The sequence below is a fragment of the Chlorocebus sabaeus genome, chromosome 9 (assembly GCF_047675955.1).
Source record: "Chlorocebus sabaeus isolate Y175 chromosome 9, mChlSab1.0.hap1, whole genome shotgun sequence".
NCBI classification, from domain to species: Eukaryota; Metazoa; Chordata; class Mammalia; order Primates; family Cercopithecidae; genus Chlorocebus; species Chlorocebus sabaeus.
In genome coordinates, this window is record NC_132912.1 from 79,993,314 (window position 1) to 80,009,113 (window position 15,800).

The window sequence follows — 15,800 nt, forward strand, 5'->3', positions numbered from 1 at the left end:
AAAAATAGTCTAACACCAATTATTTCATGTGATTAAACTATGAAATTTTATAGAATTATAATTCTATTTTCTGTCTATGGTCTTCTGGTTATTTTTTTCTGTAACATATTCACTACACAATTCTGTGATACACTTGAATTATCTTCTTTTCTTTTTCTTTTCTTTTTTTTTTTTTTTTTGAGATGGAGTCTTGCTCTGTTGCCCAGGCTGGAGTGCAGTGGTACAATCTCAGCTCACTGCAAGCTCCGCCTCCCGGGTTCACGCCATTCTCCTGCCTCAGTCTCCCAAGTAGCTGGAATTATAGGCACATACCACCACTCCTGGCTAATTTTTGCATTTTTAATAGAGATGGGGTTTCACCAGGTTGGCCAGGCTGGTCTTGAACTCCTGACCTCAGGTGATCCACCCACCTCGACCTCCCAAAGTGCTGGGATTACAGGCGTGAGCCACAGTGCCCAGTCTGAATTGTCTTCCTAAAATGACTTTTTGTTTTTGTTTTTATTCAGCAAAAGGACTGAGTGATGCTGGTTTTTTCCTGAATGACTCCTAAGAATGATAATGTAGTCTAGTAAGACTTTGACATTGGTTCAGTAGGCTCATCATGATACTAGGTGGGTTCCAACTCAGCAGGATGTTGTGATGTTGCTGGTCAATATTAATTGTGTCACCAATAATATGCTAAAGTCAGATTTATGTGGGTCAGGCACACAATTTTATCTCAGCCATATGATATGTTCTACCTATCAAAGTATTTTTCCATTTTTACTGTATTTACTTTCTCAATAATTTTAAGGAGCAAAGTAAAACTATCTTAATCCTTTAAAGATTAAAAATGGAGTCATATGTTAACTAATTTGATCAGGAGCATAGATCTAGTTAGTGGCTATTCAGAGAGTTAAATAAAGGTCTTCATAATTTCAAAGCTAATGTAGGTTTTATAGGTCTTATCGCAAACTCATTTGATATAATTGGATAAATAAAATCCTCCCAATTTCTCCCATTCTTACTATATTCCGTGGTTACTCAAAAGCATTCTCTTAGAAATTTGTACTAGTATAGTTAATAATTAATAAAATTTTTACAATGAATAGAACATGAATTTCACCAATACTCTGATGAAGAACAGAAATATAGCCTGTCATATCTCAAGATTGTAATATTTTAGTTTATCTTAAACCTTCTACGAGAATGAAACAACTATTCATATATGGATTTAGGACTTTCTTGTTCTGTTTTACTCACATATTTGTGCACAGTCCAACCTCATTTATAGCACTCAGCCATTTAAACAGCTTCTGAAATGAATGTGTGGTTATGCTGCCTTCTGTAGCAATTTTTATATATGGTATAAATTCTGTCTTTACTGAAATTCTGACTCTGTGCCCATGATGCCAGAAGACACAAAGGCTATTGGGAATACGAGGCTGAAATGATTTCTTTAGAGGCTCCAACACCACCAGGAATTCAGTTAGGAGAGTGATTAAAACTGAGTGAGCCGAGGCGGGCGGATCACGAGGTCAGGAGATCGAGACCATCCTGGCTAACACGGTGAAACCCTGTTTCTACTAAAAATACAACAAATTAGCCGGGCGTGGTGGCACACACCTATAATCCCAGCTACTTGGGAGACTGAGGCAGGAGAATCGCTTGAACCTGGGAGGCAGAGGTTGCAGTGAGCCAAGATCATGCCACTGCACTCCAGCCTGGGCGACAAAACAAGACTCTGTCAAAAAAAAAGAGAAAGGAAAAAAAAAAAAAAAAAAAAAAAAAAAAACCAGCAAAATACCGAGTGAGGCAAAAAGAGGTGAGAGTTGATACCTTTTATCCCCAACTTAAAAGTATCTTCTACTTTACGTTTTTGGTATCTTGGGAGCATTTCTTCTGGCCTGGGACCCATCTGGTATATACTCATCTGCCTTGGTGCTTTGGAACCCTGACTGTCCTGTCTGCTCAGTTTGCCTTCTTTCTTCCTTGACATAGTTTCAACGAATGTCCATTTCAGACATGAGAGCTCTGAACTCGACAGAGATAACTTGCTGCTTGGCACCCACTCAGCTCCCACAGCTCCTGTCACTTAATGGTCCAGCCCTCTTTGCCAGCAAAATGGCTGGGGCCTCTGTGGAAAATACAGAATCCTTTTTCAGAATCTCTGTTATTGAATCTCCTCACTCAGCTAAAATATTAAAATCCTCCTGGGATTAGGGAATGAGACAGTGTACACTTCATAGTGTACAAATTGAAATGGTAGTTTGGATGAATTCTGAATTGAATGAGATAAGAGTGTCAATGAAAATAAAAGGAAAACCATTTATTTTGTGTAGTATCTGATTCTTTCCCCATTTCTTCGCCCCACCCCTCCACTGCTTTGATAATGTGTTTCTATAGAATATGACTCCCGTGGCAACATTTAAGAAACCGAGGTCACTTTTTAGATCTTGTATGCCAAACACTTGCCTACGCAAGCCTTTGATTTAGATGCCTGTAAATGTGACTTGACATCTATAGATAGGTGTGCTGTCAGGGCATTCGATTTACTTAATAGAAAGGATGAAGGAAAGTGTGAGCCTATCTGTAGAATTCTTTTGTCTTTGAACTGTGGAATATGAGTCACCAGGAACAATGCTGCAGCATGTCAGGCAAAGTCTGAATCCCAGTGACACAATTCTAAGAACTGTCAGAATTGACTCACGCCCAGTGTGAGGGTATAGGTTACAATGAGGCTGACTAAAAATGGGTGGGTGATTTTGGTTGCTTGCAAAAGTTTGCTTTCATTTTACATTCAGAAGAAATCAGAGCTACCACTGTTCCAGCGCGAGGCTGCCCTGAAGGTCTCTGTGTGGGGAGACTGCCTTCTGTTAGGTTCAGAAGTGCGAGCGCTCTGGCTGCATCCTCTGGCATTTATTTATCCTCACGACTGAGCCAGCGGGGGGCCAGGTGTGTCCTTCCTCTGCTGATTCAAGTGGGCCCTTCTTGCAGGTGTGTGCTCTGTAGGAGAAAAAGACTCCTGTTTTCATTTTGGAGTATCGGTCCCTAAACACCTTTCTGTGACGTTTGAGGAAGATGTATTTGTATTGATTTCTATTCTAAGGAGACTAGTGTTATTGTAGGCCCTTTAACAAATGTGTTAGGAATGCAAATATTTGCATATGGAAGAATAAAATATTAATACTACTTAGAATAGCCATAAAAGTATATAATTTACTCATATAGAAATTATCTTATGAATAATCACTTCAATTAACTGACATCTAGCTATCACATTACAAGTAACTGACACCAGCTTTGAGCCCACTAGCTTCGAATTCTGGCTTGGCAGACCAAAAGATGCATAGCCACAAACTGTTTATCTCATGCTCACACAAATCATACTGTTTAGCATCCTTTAGCCCCTGAGAAAATCTCATTTTTTAATTGCCCCTCTGTTTTCTAGAACCACTCTTAAGTTGTTAAAGATTTCAGAAACGAAGTCTGTTATCACAGTATTTGCTTGCAGACATCTGATTCTTCCTGAAGGTAGAAGAATCATCCATTTTATTTATTTTTTTCCTACAGGTTTAATTTGCTTTGCTCAAGTCTGTGGTGAGGATATTATTTACCCTGGAAAATGACTTAAAAATGTGACAGGGATCTCTACAAGTTTCGGTTTATTATTAAACTCAAGATTTTGGCAGTTAGTAAAGTTTCTTTTAGAAAAATACAGTATTTAGAGACCAACCATGAAGATTACACTCAGGAAGGATTATTATTATTATTATTATTATTTTTTGAGACAGAGTTTCGCTCCTATTGCCCAGGCTGGAGTGCAATGGCGAGATCTTGGCTCACTGCAGTCTCCGCCTCCCAGGTTTAAGCAATTCTCCTGTCTCAGCCTCCTGAGTAACTGGGATTACTCAGGTGCTCACCACTACACCCAGCTAATGTTTGGTATTTTTAATAGAGACAGGGTTTCACCATGTTGGCCAGGCTGGTCTTGAACTCCTGACCCCAGGTAATCTGCCCATCTCAGCCTCCCAAAGTGCTGGGATTACAGGCAGGAAGGAATCTTTCTACCAAAGGGGTCTTCCTTGCCTTTCTTTGATTACTAATGGATACAATATTTTTTCATGCTTAGTAAATATTTAACAACTTCTGTAAATTGTCTGTGCATGTCTTTGGGTATTATTTTATTAGAGTATTAGTATTTTTCTTGTTAACTTATATGAGCTTTTTATATATTAATACTATTATTCATTTATCATTTTGGTGGCAAATATTTTTCCAGATTTCCTTTCCCTTCTAATTCTCTTTATATTCTGATTAACCCTTAAAGTTTAATTTTAAAATCTAGTAAACAATTGTTTTCCAACTGTGCTGGAACGGTTAACTGTATAATTGTTTTCAAATATGTAAATCTTTCGAAAATATATTTGGGCATAATTAAGGATCATATTTTTGTTAGGGTGGTAAATGTGGCTGAAAGATAAGCTAAAGTTAGGCTTTAAATTCTAAGGCAAGAGATCATCTAGTATAAATGTGTTTCAGTCTAGTATAGATGTTGTTGGATGCAATTATGGGTTATGATATGGTAAGGTATCCATGAATGCTAATTTCTTTGATGCAGTGCAGTGGTTTTCAAGCAACCTGCATTCTGTAATATCTCACTGTCATATTATCTCATATTCTGTCATATGATCTCACTGTTTTGTAACTCTCATAGAAGTCCCCTTTTGAATCTACCATAGTTGGAAAGGAAAAAAAAAAGAAAGAAAAAAAGAAGTCTCCTTTGTGGTAGACCCTTTTATGGATTTATTCATGTCACATATAAATCTATTATCACATCTAAATGCACCCTGGAATTCTAAGGTAAATTCTTGCTCTACAATCTTGATCTCTGTAATGGAAGTTGTGGTCCTAACTTGGGTGGTGCAAGAGCTCTCGATCACAAGCTCCCTCCATCTGGAGGGCAGTATAGCCTAGTAATTCAGTGACAGCTCTGCAGTGACAATGCCTTGGCTGGAGTCTGGCTGGCTAGTTACTCATTAGGAATCATGAACAAGTTACTAGACCACCTTATTCCTCAATTTTCTCATTTCTAAAGAGAATTAATAACAGGTATCTATCTCATTGGGTTGTTAGGAGAATTAATTGAGAATGTACTGTTCTCAAAAAGCTCTTGGCACGTATGTTTGATAAATTTCAACTATCATCACCACTACCGTACAGTCATTCCTTCCTCTTTCCTTTCCTTCAATTGATGGCATTCTAACCCCATTTCCAGGTAGCAGGTTTTAAGAAGATGGTGCTAAAACATAGAAAATCATGAGGGCTTTAAAAAATTTTAAAGTCTAGTAGTAAAGCAGTAGACAAGAACTTGGTGATGGAGCCAGGAAAAGATGCTTTACAGTTCAGTTTCAAAATGGTCAAGGTTTCTTCCTATGCCCGTCTCCCTGACTCACATGTCACATACTCCACATTTAAGATATTCTAACTGTGGGATCCAAAATAGAGGAACAGGATTTGAGGATATTAATCTTACTTTGGTCTTCAGTAATACATCTTTATCTGTCTATCTAGTGTGTGCACTATCACTAAATATATATAATCTGGATATTCCTAGACATAATGTGTATATAAATATATATATATATTTGTGTATATATAAATATATATTTATATACACACTATGTATATAAATTTGTGTATACAAATATATATACAAAAAATATATATATATTTGTATACACAAATTTTTGTGTATATATATATATACACACAAAATATATATATATTTGTATACACAAACTCATATTGTGCATGTGTATTTGTTTAAAATATATAATGATATAAGTTAGAGATCTAGAAAGTCTCAGATCCCTGCTGAGCCTCTGGTGGGAGTTACTCTGCTAATTCATCCCAGGGGGAGGAGCTTCGATGTGATAAATACTATAGTCTCTAAGCTACAATGATATGCTTCTCTCTTCACAATAAAGTATAATGCATATCACCTGCTACTTAGTCTGTAGCTGCCAACTCAAGAGGTCATTGCAATAAAAAGTGCTTCTTTCTCAGGCCATAGAAAAGTAGGACATATATATATATATTCTTTCTTAGTTTCACAAAGGAGAAAAAGACTTCCTGATGTAGCTGATTGTGGTTTGTATTTTGAGCTTATGGCCAGTCTGCTGATACTTAATTACTTCAAATGGTGCAGTAAAAATGAAAGTAAAGGAACTAACTTTATTGAGTGGCCATTATGTGCTATATGATGTTAACTTATTTGATTCTCCACTGATTCTGTGAAACTGGCTTGATTACTTTCAATTTATGGATGGGGGAGCAGAGGTTCAAAGTAGTTGGTATATAGCAAAGCTCTGTTTGAACCCAGATTTCAGTGAGACCCCAAATCATGCCCTTCCCAGGGCCATGCTGCCTACTGATACATCTGGATAAAGGAAACCAGAAAAATTGGTCAAGGATTTCCAGATATGACATTTGAAGTGCTGGTCCTGGCTGGTCACTCCCAGGGCAATCAACTGGAGGTTGCTGTGGCTGATAATGGCGTTAGGTAGGTTTCTCCCTCAGCCATAAGCTTCTCTTCTCTGTGACCATTCTCTGGTTTTTGGGTATAGCTTCACTCTTGGCTACTTACCTGCGTGCTCTGACTTCGACCCTACTTCCTATTTTCCACCATAGTTTTTTATTTGCTGGATTTGCATTCTAACCAGCAAAGCCATATTGGTGACAGTTATTTGCTTCACTTATTTATTTCAACTTTGATCCAGTGTTTTGAATATCTAGCTATAATTTGAGGCATGTATAACCTTCTGAGAAAAGAGTCAGCAATTAAGATGTCAGCCTTGTCAGGATTCCGGAGCACTATGCTGATAGGTACTTGGAAATGATATAGATAGAACATATGCTAAAACCTTCTGGCATGTAAATATGTTGCTCTTTAACAGAAAGTTTCCAGGATTCAATAGTCAGCCTTTTGCAATGATTAAGGTTTTCTGGGCTGGATTCAGCCTCCCTTAGTAATTTATATATATATATTAGAAAGGGAGGCAGTATGTGGTATAAGGTAAAGTAGGTGAGCCTGAAAGTCAGACTGATTCAGACTCAAATTTTAATCCCACCCCTTACTGTCTGCATGTCCCTGGGCTTCACACTTTACCTCTTTGAGCTCTGGTTATCCATCTGCAAAATAGATGTGATACCTACCTTATGGGATGGTTTGTAACACCCAGTATGGTGTATAGCACAGGCCACCACTGAGCAAATATGAGTTCTCTTCATCTTGACTGGAAGATAATGCTTTCCAAAGTTCTTGTCTTCAATGAGTGCATATATATGTACAGGAAGACTGATTAAGCCTTTTCTCACATAAAGACTGTTTTTCTTTATAGGCCTTTATCTGTTCCAACTCAAAGGAAGGTTTAAGCCCTCTCATTTCCTTGATACCTCTGCGTGAGATAAGACTTGAACTCAACATACAACAGCTTGTTGAGTGTGTTCCATACATCTGTTACGTGCAAGTGTTCTTCCTGCCGGATCTGGGGAGCAGTGAGAGTCACATTTTGCTAGTAGACTTAGCTATTGATGATTTCAACACAACATTTATCATGACATAGGGGACGCTTTTGAAATGGTGCAGGAAGCTGAAATGAGTAATGTGGCAAGTCAAGGCTCACAGCCATAGAAGGAACCACTTCTCGGCTGGGTAGGGAATGTGTTTCTTCTCAGACTCCTCTTTTCTGTGAATTCCATGCTCCCTGATAAAGACTGGCCTTTCCTACCAGGATACCTTGTTAAAGTAAACTCAAGAGTTTTTGCGAATGATGTCAAATGTGGCCAAACAAAGGCTTACAGTTGATGAGTACAAACATAGCAAGGTTTTACCTTAATCAGCTCTTAGACATACTCACCAGTGTCTAAAACTTGTTAACTATTCTTTTGCTTTTAATTCAACAGCTGTGTAAGTGTTTTTATATAGAAGCCATACTTTTTAAATGAAAACATAATATTTTAATCACCAAATGAGGGAAGACTTTCTCTCTACAGAAACGTGTGTTTTAGAAAGGATCCTGTGTACTTTAAAAAAATCATCTCATGAGACCAATTAATTTGATTAATAAAAAAGCTTTTAAATTATTTTTAGTATTGTACTGTTAACTGTGTTCCAAAAGAAAATGTTCCTCAACCCAAACTTATAATTGTGCTTATTATTTTTCTAATTCAGCATCAAAAAACTAAGAAATGCATCATTTTTAAAAATCAGGAAGTACAGGGAACTAAGAGACTGACTACCTTCCATTTTTATGTTCCTCTTCTAATTGTCAATCTTGCTACTCATCAACTGCTGACACTAAATTTTCTGATGGCTTGAAGTCTAATAATAAAGCTACATTTTTACTTTTTTTCAAGCACTTCTTTATAGACAGAAACAAATTAAGATTTACCACTTTCAACTAATAATTTGAAGCTCTAGAAATTGTCAGTACCAATATGGCACTCCTACAACATGACTTTAGGAGGCAGGAACTGTTGCATGAAGTCAGAAAGAGTATTCAAAAGTTTGTAAGTGCTTTCTGTCACTTTACTTGAAATTATTCGGTTTTAAAAAATCATCCTTATGAAATAAGCAGAGAAGCTCTTATTAATACAACTTGATAGATAAACAAACTGAATCTCAGCTTACATGACTTGCACAAAGCCACATATTGACCCACCTATGAATACAGCACAGGCCTTTGTCCATTGATTTTTCCATCATTCCATTATCTAACTGAACTCCTTTAAGAGACTACATACTCCCATTCACATACTTTCCTTGTAAGAAGCAAGTAAGCTTTGTTCCTTGGTGGCCTGGACTTTAAACATGAATGGATAATATCTATAACTAATGGATAGAATCTGCAACTAAGTATAGGGAAACTAAGACTAGCTCATAAATGCTTATGAATCCTTCTGTGTGTGTCTCCGTTTTCCTTTCTAATTATTTATTTCTTTATATTTTTATTTTATTTTTGTAGAGATGGGATTTTGCCATGTTGCCTAGACTGGTCTCAAACTCCCTTCTTCAAGCGATCCTCCTTCCCCAGCCTCCCAAAGTACTGGGATTTACAGGTGTGAGCCACTGCACCTGGCCTTCTTTCCCTTCTTTAAGAGCATTTGAGTCTGTAGACAGATCACATCTTGTCATATGTGTCCGTTATGTGTTTCCTGTAAAACCTAAAGGGAGAGAGACTGAAAGCTGGTCTGTGGCTATCAGTTGTGCTGATGCCAGTTCAGTTTACCAATCACGTTTACCAGGCTCAAGCTTTTAAAATGAGGCTCTGTGGAAATGAATTGCTCATTTTAGGGACTTGAACAGGGCTGTGATCAGCCATTTCCAAGAATGGTGGAATATACTAAAAGATTAAGCTGTAATCATGTGTTTACGGGAAAATTTAAGACAGCAAAACTTAAATCTCATTCTGCTGTTCAATAGCCATCTAGGGAGCAGCATAGAAAGTGGACTACAATGTTGGTGTTTATGGAGAGAAAGTCCACTTTCTACCTTCTAGCTCTTGAACTTGGTGATTTAGTTGTTTGGAGCTTACTTGTTTCAATAATAAAGCACATTATCTATGAGTGTTGGAGCCTTTCTTTCCTATATGGGAGTTGTCTCTTTTGAGCGTAGGTGGTGGCCACTCACTGAAAATGTGATAGATGGGCTTAAAGCATTGGAGAAGTTCTTTCCAGATCTTTGGTTCTGGAAACCCCCAAAGCATTATTCTATTTTCCTTTTTTACTTTTTGCAAATTTAGGTAACCTTGAAAAATATACTGAGTAGCTAGCTTCTATTTCCACAGCTCTGGCATGGAAATTTCTTACAGGCTAGAACTGCTGCTTAAATTGGTTGCTATGCAACCAGGAGAGGAGTTCACAAGCTTTGTCACAAGCCAGCAATCAAATGAGAGGCAATATTTTATTTCATGTGTGTTCTCTTTCTGTCAACTTTTGTGTTTGATATTGTTTGTTTACATCTTTTGGGAAGTTTTTATTTGTAGAAATACCTTTTCCAGAGAAACTTTATTTGTTGAAGGCATTTTGGTTTGATCTTGCTACATTAAAAGGTGAGCTCCACCTCAAAGGCAGTAGGTATTGAATTAGACCTTGAAGCAAATAAAAGAGTTCTTATAAAAACATGATGGTGTTACAATACTGCTTTGGCTACTATCTTATTAAGAAAACATATACGTAGCTTCACATTCTTTCTACTGCTTATTTTTACTTATTGTGTGCTTTTTGACATAAATCAGTGACTCAAAACCTACTGTGCCTTCGTCCTCTTGACCTTGAAAGTCATCTCTGAATACAAGATCATTTAAAACTTTATAGTCAGGATTTGTTCTGGCTGAATTCTTTGGAGCCATCTTTTAGTTAAATCCCTCTTAACCTTAGCAGATACTGTCTTTCCAATACTAATGAGCCAGTTTTTAAATAAATGCTTGAATAAATGCTTGTAACCAATGTTTATATTTACATTATCTATTTTCAATTATACATGGATGTGTATTGAGTGAGGCTGAGGAGGGCACGTCAGAACTGTTCACTGTATTCTTACAGGTAGACAAGCAGATATGGGGACACTAAAATGAGACAGCTCTTGTCCAGTGTCCCAAAAATGGAAAAGATGGTTTGCAGAAACTACGTATCAATTAGCTTGATACCAGTATCTGGCAAAATTGCAGTCTGGGTTCTTGAACTAATAGCTTGTAATTCCATAGCCACTGGATATGGGTTTTGGTAACTCGTTTGATTAAATATTTCTTGTGATAATCAACATTTCATTATGGTAATCTCTAATTTTAATGCTTTAGAAATAGCACTTAGCATTTTTTACTGCAAATGGCTTTCTATTTAAATTATTTGAAGAAATGAAACAACATTGAAACTGATGTAAATGGTGTTGAAATTCAGGGATATAATATTTGGATATAAACTTTATAATTTGCATTTCCCCCTCCTAATTTGGCCTACTATAGGAAAATCCTTTTTGCTCTTTTGCCTTTTAAAGTCAATATTTAGCACTTCATTGCATTGCGTGATGCCACACTCACATTTTAGGAAAGTGTGATTCAAAACATTCAGGATGAGCTGTCTTTACCGTTTGTGCCCTCCTAGAGCAAGTGAGGTTCTAGTTAGGGCCCTGTCACTGCTGGGGGATTGCATTTGCTATGTCAGTGCACTAATGGCTGTTAGAAAAAGGCCTGATACCTCCTCTTAGTTTCCAAACTCCTTTTGAGTTCTTCATAGAAAAGTGGAGAATGAACCATTTTAAATCAAACCATAAAGCACAAATTAGGGATGTTGATTTCTTTCACTTCTTCAACACACAAGCATTTGCTGAGTAGGGTCCTTCTTTGGTTTCGAGACAAGTGGAGCAGATACATTCTGCATCATGTACTAAACTCTCATTCTGTCCCCCTTTTTTTAGATCCCTTTAGCAGACTGATGAACCTATAAGAAGGAAAAATTTAAATGTGTAAAATGAAATATAAGAAATTATATTGAAATCATTATTGAAAAATTTAAAAATTGTGATAAAGTAATAGCTATAGATTACTGTTGCATTAAGTAATGAAATCTAGGAGAGGGTCTAACACCAGCTATTTGATCTCATGATGTTTTAGGTCATATCAGGAGGTATCTGCCTAAATGTAATCTGTGAATACTACTGTGACTTGTATCATGCCTGTATTTATAATGGAAGGAAATGCTAGATTTTAGTGAGATGCCTGTGAAAATAAAGATGTACTTTTCCCATCCAAACTCTATCCACAGACCCATTTGGAGGGGTCCATATATCCCAATTTAAGAACCCCTGATTACATGGTCCCCATTGACATAAAACATAACATTTAATATTAAAATAAGGTTATGATATACCCTTTTCAAATGGTAAGGCCTCTAGTGTTGGTATCCTTGGGGGATAATTCCAATTGATATATGTCACTCAAACTATATTAAGCATGCATATTAGCAGAGACAAGTGAGTTTCAAACATGCGTATTTTCTGTGCAGCCTAATTATCAATAGAATGGTAGATTTTTACAAAAGATGCCAAATGACTGGCCCTACTGCCAACCTTCCATTATATTGTGGAGGGAGGATAAGAAATGAAGTCATAGTTTAAGTGGTGAAATTTCATCTGAAGAGGCTGTAAGTTACCAAGGGGAAATGTACCAACACGTTAGTAAATAATGCCAGTAGTCATATTGAAAATCTTCTGCATAAATAATAATACTGATTTTACAGATTTTTTGTGAGAAATAAATGAGTTAATCTGTACATAACACTGAGAGTCATGCCTGACACATGGTAAGCCCTGTATTAATGCTACTCTTACTATTCCAGTGTTAGCTATTATTACTACATTTTACAAAAGTGATCCATCTATCTTTAAAGGAAGATTTCATGCACAAGCAAGTTTGTGCACACAGTCTTTTTATGACTGCATCTATATACGCTGTACTTCACCCTGAGCATATCAATAAATTTATTTGAGATTATTTCACATAGAATTGCCTTGTTTTTTAAAAAATAAACTTTGTCTTTTAGAATAATTTCAACCTTACTGAAAAGTTGTAAATGCAGTACAGAGTCTGCAGACTCCACGCCCAGTTTCCCCTATTGTAAACTTCTTCTATTACCATGACACATTCGTCAAAATGAAGGAATCAACGTCAGTACCACGTTACATTATATTAGCTAAACTCCACACTCTATTCAGATTTCGCTAGTTTCTCCCTAATGTCCTTTTTTATTTTTTGGTTCCAGGATCCCCCCCATTATCCAGGTCTCCTATAGCCTCTTCTCATGTCTGAGAGTTTCTCCATTTTTTCTTGTTTTTGATGACCTTGATGGTCTTGAGGGATACTGGTTAGATAGTTTGAATACCCCTCAATTTGAGGTTGTCGGACATTTTTCTGATGGTGACACTGGGATTATGGGTCTTGGGAGCTTGACCACAGAGTTGAAGTACCATTCTTATCACTAATAGCAAGATTATCTGATGTCAACATGACTTACCATTGATGTTGCTAACCTTGATGACCTGAACAAGGCAACTTTTGCCATGTTTTGCCTTATAAAATAACTTTTTTTTCCCTCTCTTTCCATACTCTGCTTTTTTTGTAACAAGGCAGTGAGTACAGCCCATACTCAAGGGGTGGGAAGTTAAATAAGATCCACTTCCTTGAGAGGAGGATGTTGGGTGTGTGTGTGTGTGTGTGTGTGTGTGTGTGTACACATGTTTAATGACTTTGTAATCATCCATTGGACTTTACAAGACATGTGAAAGTCTATTTTTGACATCTATTAATTCTCCCCAGATAAAAATTAGGTTTAGAGTTCCAAAAGATGTTTCCCAAAATCTAACCTCTCCCTTCATACATATTTCTTATTTAGGGACACCTCTGTCTGGTTTCCCTGAAACTTCTTTTTGTTTGTCTTAAAATAAGTTTCTAGTTTTTTTTTTTTTTTTTTCCTGTCGTGCTTTGTGTAGATAGTTGAATTCAAAATAAACAATGAGCTACTTTATTGGCTTTGTTCTCATCTATGTTCATAGATAAGGATGGCTAAGCTACTTACCTCACAGCAAATTATTTGATCCAGGTAACTAAATAATCAGTCCGTCGTAGAGCTATGTTTTTGAAATCATTAATATCTAAGCATGCTGCTGTCTTACCAAAGGTTACATATAACCTTGTAATGTAAAACTTCAGTATGCACTCATAAATTTTGGGGCTCTGTATTCAATTACCAGATTATTTATTGAGCTTCTGCTGTGTTCTCACCATGGTTTGGTGGAAAGACAAATTAGATGCCTGCTATGAGAAGGTTCTTATTTCTAGTGGAAGGCACAGAGAATAAACACATTAAAAATTAATGGAAAAGATCATTTTAGAGAGTGGTAAGTGCTTTGAAGAAAAAAACCAGAAAGCAGGGTGAAGTGCTAGTGAATTACTTGGTCATAATGACTATTTAGGGACTGCTGTAAGTTTTGTGACCATGGAAGTCCTCAGGAGATGGCAGTTGAACTAAAGCCTGGGTATGCAGGAGCATCAGATGTATGAACACCTGGGAGAACATTCAGCAAAATCTGGAGTTAGGAGTAGTCTTGGCAAATTCCAGGAATAAAAAGAAGGTCAGACACAAGTAGATTTTAAACAAATGTTGATTAAATTCAACTGAAAACAGTGTCATTGTCCAAGACACTGTATGAGTACAGAATCCTAAATTCTTCAATATCTCCTAGCACTTGAAACAACTAAGACTAAAATCCAGTTAAAAATAGGAGCTTTTGAGTCAAATATTGTTTGCTACCTGTATAATTTTAGGCAAGTCATTTAAGCCGTTTTCCTGAGTTTACAAACTGGGGTTGTTTAAAGTCTATTAGGGTGGACGGAAGGGAGTAAAAGAAAGAATGTAAAGTATTTAATATGGAATTTGGCACATTCTAATTATTTAATAAAATGGTTACTGTACAAAAACAAAACAAAACAAAAAAACAAAGAGAAAGCCAGAGTTGTAGAAGAGAGGACAGAGAAGTAGAGAAAGGGTTACAGAGGAAGGCAGGGCCTGGTGCATGTGGGGCTTTACAGGCAAAGTTGAATTTTATATGAAATCTCTAGATGGCTTTAATCAGAGGAGAGGAACATGAGTTTTAAAAGACGTGAGTGTTTTAAAATAATCTTCTAGCTGCTGTATGGAAAATGGATTACAGAGAGAGAAGAGGAAGCAAGAACACCAGTTAGGATATCATTGTGAGAGTCCTTGTGAGAGATGGATGATGGTTTGGACTAGGGCAGTAACAGTGACATGGACAAAAGTAGACAGATTGGGATATTGTGCAGTTAGAACTATTAGAATTAGTAGCTGAATTGGAATAAATTATTGCGGACAAGAATCAATAGGAATGATAAGGTGATGATGTTATATAAACTGCCTCAAATAGAAATAATCTTTCATGTGAGTAATGTGAAAGTATTTGACTTTATATTCTTAATTAATACTTTAAAAGAAGCGTGATATCAAATATCCACATTAACATACTAGGAATAAGTTAGGGAGTCATGTCCATTATAGCTTAGTTAACATATCTAGTAATAGAAGAGAAACCTTGCTTACCAAGTTAGTGAGTTCTTAAGTTTTACCATCTGATGAGTCTGTCATAACTACCAAACACAGGCTAGGCTCAGTGGCTCATTCCTGTAACAGCAGTTTGGGAGGCCAAGGAGAGAGGATCACTTGAGCTCAGGAGCTTGAGATCTACCTGGGCAACATGGTGAGACCTTGTTTCTATGGAAAAAAATTAGCCAGGCATAGTGGTGTGTGCCAATAGTCCCAACTACTCAGGAGGCTCAGGTAGGAGGATTGCTTGAGCCCAGGAGGTCGAGGCTGCAATGAGCCATGTTTGTGCCACTGTACTCCAGCCTGGACAACAGAGCAAGACCCTGTCTCAACATGAACAACAACAACACAAATAGCTACCAAACACACAACGTTAAGACTTTGTCTTTAACAGTTAATTTCCAACTGAGGGATTAGCCGTCCTATTTATTTAATCATTAATCCTCAGGGAATTCTCATTTTAGTAATAATATTTCTGATGTAATGGTCACTGTGAATTACTTTTATGTCATAATGATGTGACTAGCAAAGCAGAAGAGTTTCAATCATACGTTGATGTTTAACTTTGAGATTACTGAGGAACCATTTAATTTTGTACTGTTACTTTCATGCAAAATACTTTTTGATAAAGGGTTTTACAAAGC

At 36.8% G+C, this 15,800-nt stretch overlaps 1 protein-coding gene across 8 annotated transcripts in view; it reads left to right on the plus strand.

Annotated features, from left to right (window-relative positions):
* Positions 1-15,800, plus strand: part of ANK3 (ankyrin 3) — a 703,328-nt gene that overhangs the window by 113,132 nt on the left and 574,396 nt on the right. The window lies entirely within an intron of this gene.